A 6,736-nucleotide genomic window follows, 5' to 3' on the forward strand; every position below is an offset into this window, starting at 1 on the left:
AAGTGATCTTTAAACACAAACTCACACCTGGCCCTTTAGAGTGAAATGAGACTCAATGTTCTCCACGCCTCACCTCGCCCTCCTCTGAAGCAGGAGGACTCGAAATATTTTTGCCGGCCTCTGCTACAATGTGCCTGAGGATTTCTAGTCCCGTCCAACCGTAAGCAAAGTGACGGATAACGGGAGCGTTCGAAAAATGCGCCCTGAAATAGGAAGGATGTTTACAGCACAGTTCAAGGAGTCTCTCCCCACTTTCCCGGCCTTTCTTCTCAACTCCCCCTTTCTTATTAGACTAAGTGCCGAGGCCTGGTTTCTTCCGTTCACCCACAGTTGTATCAGGTCCGCATACTTCATCTTTAATTGTCTGGTCGGAGCAGAAATCTAAATGATTTTAAGCCAAGTATACAAAGTGTCAGCACCCACCAGACCAACCGGCAATGCATTCCAGAGACTCGCTACACTCTGGGAAATAAAGAACCGCCTAACATCCAGACTATTCTTACCTCTGTGTCGTCTGAACGCCTGTTCCCTGCTCCTCCCCAATGTTTGAAACTGGAAATAATCTATCACGTGGCATACCCACCTTGGGTGGTCTCATAAAATGAGGGCAATCAGTTCTTCTTTCCTTGGGTAGCGATTTATTTCATTTGGGGATGTAGCTCAGTGGTAGAGCGCATGCTTCGCATGTATGAGGTCCAGGGTTCAATCAGAATGACGCACGGAAAGGCGAATCGCGCTTTCTGAGCGCAGCGAGTTCCAACTTCTGAGGCTCCACAAGCATCAAATTGTCCCGGAGCAGGACTTCATCTCACGGTCTCCTCAGCAGCTCAGCTCACAGCAGCCGCCGACTGACCGGAATGTGTGACAGTGCAATGGAGAGCGAGCAGTCCCAGCTCTTGTTTGACGCTGTGCCATTCATCCATCTCACTTTATGATTCAGAGGTGGGATGTCCGCCCCGTCACTGACTATTGGCAATTGTATTTTTTTTATTTCGGCTGACTTTTTTTTTGGAAAGTTCAAAGTAAAGAGGAGCAGAAACCCCGTGAACTGAAGCAGAGGTTGAACATTGTGAGCACGTGGTATGACTGAGCATCAAGTTGTCCGGGGAGACGGAGCGGAAATCTCAATTGTTTATTCTAAAGTGAAGCTAGTTTGGCTGTGGGGATATAGCTCGGTGGTAGAGCGCATGCTTTGCATGTATGAGGTCCCGGGTTCAATCCCCGATATCTCCAAACGCTTTTTGTTTCGAATTTTGAAAAGACCCTCTTGTCCTCACCTCACCTTCACACACAAGGACAGGAAAGGGTTTCTTCACCTCGAGAAAAACCGAACGCTCTGCACACGATCAAATTCAATGGAAGCACGCACGCGCATTTGAAATGGCTCCCATCCCGGGGCTGGAGAGCGGGCCCAGTGATCACAACAGAGAAAATAGGATCACAAGTCGGATATTGGGCCTCCGAGCCTGCTCCGCCATTATTTCCGATCATGGCTGATCCTCCATCTCAATACCACATTCCCGCTCTCTCTCCATACGGTTTGATGCCTTCTGTGTGTAGAAATCTCTCTTTCTTAAATATATTCAGTGACTTGGCCTCCACAGCCTTCTGTGGTGGAGAATTCCACAGGTTCACCACGCTCTGAGTGAAGAAATAGATTATACCCAGTTTCACAGATCGGGGAGGAGCAGCGGACAGGTGTTCAGACTACACAGAGGGAGGAATAGTCTGGATGTTAGGCGGTTCTTCTTTTCCCATAGAGTACTGAGTATCTGGAATGCATTGCCGGCTGGTGTGGTGGGTGCTGACACTCTCTTTGCCTTCTGGATGGATCTGGACCAGTTCTTGACTGAGGCAGAGATCGCATCATATTGAAGGTGAGTGGTTTTACAGTAAACCTACACATGGTCAGTGTGATCCACTGAACTCGATTCGATCGCCCGAAGGAGTCGGGGAGGAATTTCCCAGAATTTCCCCGCCTTATTGGCGCTGGATTTGTTTCTAGTTTGTCGCCGCTCCCAGGAGATTACATGTTTCCGGTGGGAGGGGCGGGTGGTGTCGGTAGGAAGTGTCCAGTCACGATGCTCCAGGCATCTGGGGCAGGATTGATGAACCAACTGGTCTTTTCCTGACCATCATGTCCGTCTGTAAGCCCAGATCGTCAAGGTGTTTTCAGTGAAGTGATCTTGAAATTCAAAACCACACCTGGGGCATGTCTTGCATCCGTCTATAGTGAAATTATACTCAATGCTGTCTGTGTCTCACCTTGCCCTCCTCTGAAGCTCAGGGACTCGAAATATTCTTGCCGGCCTCTGCCACAATGTGCCTGAGGATTTCTCGTCCCGTCCAACCGTAAGCAAAGTGACTGATAACGGGAGCGTTCGAAAAATGTGCCCTGAAATAGTAAGGGTGGTCACAGCACGGTTCAAGGAGTCTCTCCCCACTTTCCCATCCTTTCTTCTCAACTCCCCCTTAAGTTCTTCATTGCTTTGATACCTATTTAGTTTATCTGGGGATGTAGCTCAGTGGTAGAGCGCATGCTTCGCATGTATGAGGTCCCGGGTTCAATCCCCGGCATCTCCAAAAATATTTTTCATCAAAATTACGCACGGAAAGGCGAATCGCGCTTTCTGAGCGCAGCGAGTTCCAACTTCTGAGGCTCCACAAGCATGAAATTGTCCCGGAGCAGGACTCCATCTCACGGTCCCCTCAGCAGCTCAGCTCACAGCAGCCGCTGGTTGACCGGAATGTGTGACGGTGCAATGTCGAGCGAGCAGTCCCACCTCTTGTTTGACGCTGTGTCATTCATCCATCTCACTTTATGATTCAGAGGTTGGATGTCAGCCTCGTCACTGACGATTGGCAATTGCATTTTTTTTATTTCCGCTGACATTTGTTGGGGAAGTTCAAAGTAAAGAGGAGCAGAAACCCCGTGAACTGAAGCAGAGGTTGAACATTGTGAGCACGTGTGACGACTGGGCATCGCGTTTTCCGGAGAGACAGAGCGGAAAGCCCACTTTTTATTCTAAATTTGAAGCGGTTTTGCTGAGGGGATATAGCTCAGTGGTAGAGCGCATGCTTTGCATGTGTGAGGTCCCGGGTTCAATCCCCGATATCTCCAAACGCTTTTTGTTTCGAATTTTGAAAAGACCCTCTTGTCCTCACCTCACCTTCACACACAAGGACAGGAAAGGGTTTCTTCACCTCGAGAAAAACCGAACGCTCTGCACCCGATAAAATTCAATGGAAGCACGCACGCGCCTTTGAAATGGCTCCCATCCCGGGGCTGGAGAGCGGGCCCAGTGATAATAACAGAGAAATTTGTCAGACAGAACAGAACGGACGCTTGCAAAGAAGCACACCGACAACTGGACAACCAGGAACACGACAGACAGTTCCCCACAGACCCGACCAAAGAACACACCCATCAGCTCAACAAACTGATCAAGACCTTCGATCCAGACCTTCAAAGCATCCGACGCACTCTCATCCCACGTACTCCCCGCGTGGGAGACTTCGACTGCCTCCCAAAGATACACAAAGCCAACACACCCGGACGTCCTATCGTATCAGGCAACTGAACCCTGTGTGAGAACCTCTCTGGATACATCGAGGGCATCCTGAAACCCATCGTGCAGGGAACCCCCAGCTTCTGTCGCGACACTGCAGACTTTCTACAAAAACTCAGTACCCACGGACCAGTTGAACCAGGAACACTTCTCACCACGATGGATGTCTCGGCACTCTACACCAGTATCCCCCACGATGACGGCATCGCTGCGACAGTATCAATACTCAACACCAAAAACAGCCAATCTCCGGAAGCCATCCTACAACTCATCCGCTTCATCCTGGATCACAATGTCTTCACCTTCGATAACCAGTTCTTTACCCAAACACACGGAACAGCCATGGGGACCAAATTCGCACCCCAATACGCCAACATTTTCATGCACAAGTTCGAGCAGGACTTCTTCACTGCACAAGACCTCCAACCAACACTATACACCAGATACATCGACGACATTTTATTTCTATGGACCCACGGCAAGGAATCACTAAAGAGACGACACGATAACATCAACAAGTTCCATCCCACCATCAAGCTCACCATGGACTACTCCTCAGAATCAGTTTCTTTCTTGGACACACGAATCTCCATCAAAGACGGGCACCTCAGCACCTCACTCTACCGCAAGCCCACGGACAACCTCACGATGCTCCACTTTTCCAGCTTCCACCCTAACCACGTCAAAGAGGCCATCCCCTATGGACAGGCCCTGCGAATACACAGGGTCTGCTCAGACGAGGAGGAACGCGATGGACACCTACAGACGCTGAAAGACGCCCTAGTAAGAACGGGATATGACGCTCGACTCATCGATCGACAGTTCCGACGGGCCACAGCAAAAAATCGCATAGACCTCCTCAGGAGACTAACACGGGACGCAACCAACAGAGTACCCTTTGTCGTCCAGTACTTCCCCGGAGCGGAGAAACTACGCCATGTTCTCCGCAGCCTTCAACATGTCATCAATGAGGACAAACACCTCGCTATGGCCATCCCCACACCTCCACTACTCGCCTTTAAACAGCCACCCAACCTCAAACAGACCATCGTTCGCAGCAAACTACCTAGCTTTCAAGAGAACAGCGTCCACGACGCCACACAACCCTGCCACGGTAACCTCTGCAAGACATGCCAGATCATCGACACAGATACCACCATCACACGAGAGGACACCACCCACCAGGTGCATGGTTCATACTCCTGTGACTCAGCCAACGTTGTCTACCTCATACGTTGCAGGAAAGGATGCCCCAGAGCATGGTACATTGGCGAGACCATGCAGACGCGGTGACAACGGATGAACGGACACCGCGCAACAATCGCCAAACAGGAGGGTTCTCCCCCTGTCGGGGAACACTTCAGCAGTCATGGACATTCATCCACCGACCTTCGGGTAAGCGTACTCCAAGGCGGCCTTCGAGACACACGACAACGCAAAATCGTCGAGCAGAAATTGATAGCCAAGTTCCGAACCCATGAGGACGGCCTCAACCGGGATCTTGGGTTCATGTCACGCTACACGTTACCCCACCAGCGAACAAATGTTATCTGTTTTTAATATAATGGGTCATTTGCTGGCTCTCTCTGCCTTCCGGATGTTTCTGCCTCTCTCTGTTTTTTTTCTCTGTTTTTTTTCCCTGTTTGTTTTTTTGTTGAATGTGTATTCGGGGGTTCTGCAGGTGACACCTCTCTGTCTGAACACGGTGATTGCCTTGGCAACGGGCAGTTGCAGGGGCAGTCTGTAAACACCATGTATTGTTCTATATGTATAAATGCATAGGCTTCAAGGAGCTCCTGAAACATTTACCTGAGGAAGGAGGAAGTCTCCGAAAGCTTGTGAATTTAAAATAAAATTGCTGGACTATAACTTGGTGTTGTAAAATTGTTTACAATAACAATAAACAGGGTGAGACTGGAACTAAACCAGGAACATTCACCACTGGTTTGGGGAGAGAAAGCAGCAATGATTTTAAATAGCAGGTTCTTCCCATTCTGTCTCCCTTCCCCTGGACACACCCTGGACACACACAGCCCGAGAATGACCTCTCCCTTCCCCCGCTCACTCCATGTTCCGGGACCAGTTCCTGATCCACTCCGCCTCTTACAAACAGCCCCCGGACTCCCCCTGACCTTCCCCCGGACTCAATGCCGATCTCTGAGCCCATCTGCGGACACGGTCCCGAAGCGATGAGCTGCTGTAACGAGGCTGCTCTTTGCTCCCTTCCCCCGGGGGCCGTGATCTCTCCATTCCCGGCTGTTTTAAACCATCTTCTTCCGCTCACTGAGGGAATGGCGCCCACAGGCCGAGCTGGGGGAGGGCAGCGCGCATGCGCTCTTCTGCTCACCAACAATCAGCGCTGGGGGCGGGGCTGAGTCACGCATGCGCAGATATCTGGTTGAATTCCCAATACAAAAATCGATGGAAACTTTCCCCAATTGGAATTTTTCAGAGTCTGAGCAAAGGAAGTGAGTCTGGGGGAAAGGTCAGAGGGAATGGGGTCCACAGGCAGTGCAGGAACAGGCACCAGAATGGAAAACAGATGGGATTCCACCAGTGCCTAACGCTGGAATCCAGACTGACTTTACAATCTCTAACTATTAAACTAGATGTTTCCATCCCTGCTGTTTCTCTCGGTATCTTTTGATGGTAAAGAGCCTTTCAGAGATAAAGTGGGCGGCTCTGAAATGAGCCAATGGGTTCTGTTCATTCTTAGTCCCTTTACTGATAAAACTGACGCGTGAGGAAGAAACTGGAGGGAGGATTTCTCAAACCAATCCTGGAGAAACATGGGAGGAAAGAGTGAGTCGGTATGTTTGTTGGGACCGTGTAGGAATAATATCCAACAGCACCGGTCCCAGATTAATTTAATCAGATTGAAACTCTCGATTACTGAGAGTAATACCAAACGTCCTTTTGCTGCAAAACAGAATATAGTACAACAGGCAAGAGAGGGTTAAAAGTGGCCCAATGTTTTTGTCATTCTTTGTGCGGGATTAATAGTGTGTCTGCCTCTTGTACAATATCAGTGAGAGATGAGATTGCATCTTCTGTCTCTCCAATGGGATCTTTCTGGATAAAACGAAACTTTACAGTTCAGTCTGCAACTGATACTGTGTCACTTTGTCTCTCCGCTCTCTCACCGTGTCTGTCGCCCTCTCTCTCCC

The 6,736-nt window shown here is 49.8% G+C and overlaps 3 non-coding genes across 3 annotated transcripts; all 3 read left to right on the forward strand.

Annotated features, from left to right (window-relative positions):
• Positions 1–1,161: 1,161 nt before the first annotated feature.
• On the forward strand, positions 1,162–1,233 carry trnaa-ugc (transfer RNA alanine (anticodon UGC)). The gene has a single exon. It is a non-coding gene; the product is annotated as a tRNA-Ala (tRNA).
• Positions 1,234–2,511: 1,278 nt separating this feature from the next.
• On the forward strand, positions 2,512–2,583 carry trnaa-cgc (transfer RNA alanine (anticodon CGC)). Its single transcript has one exon. It is a non-coding gene; the product is annotated as a tRNA-Ala (tRNA).
• A 466-nt stretch (positions 2,584–3,049) lies between these two features.
• On the forward strand, positions 3,050–3,121 carry trnaa-ugc (transfer RNA alanine (anticodon UGC)). Its single transcript has one exon. It is a non-coding gene; the product is annotated as a tRNA-Ala (tRNA).
• Positions 3,122–6,736: the final 3,615 nt, after the last annotated feature.

The sequence above is a fragment of the Heptranchias perlo genome, unplaced genomic scaffold, assembly GCF_035084215.1.
Source record: "Heptranchias perlo isolate sHepPer1 unplaced genomic scaffold, sHepPer1.hap1 HAP1_SCAFFOLD_70, whole genome shotgun sequence".
Classification (NCBI taxonomy): Eukaryota; Metazoa; Chordata; class Chondrichthyes; order Hexanchiformes; family Hexanchidae; genus Heptranchias; species Heptranchias perlo.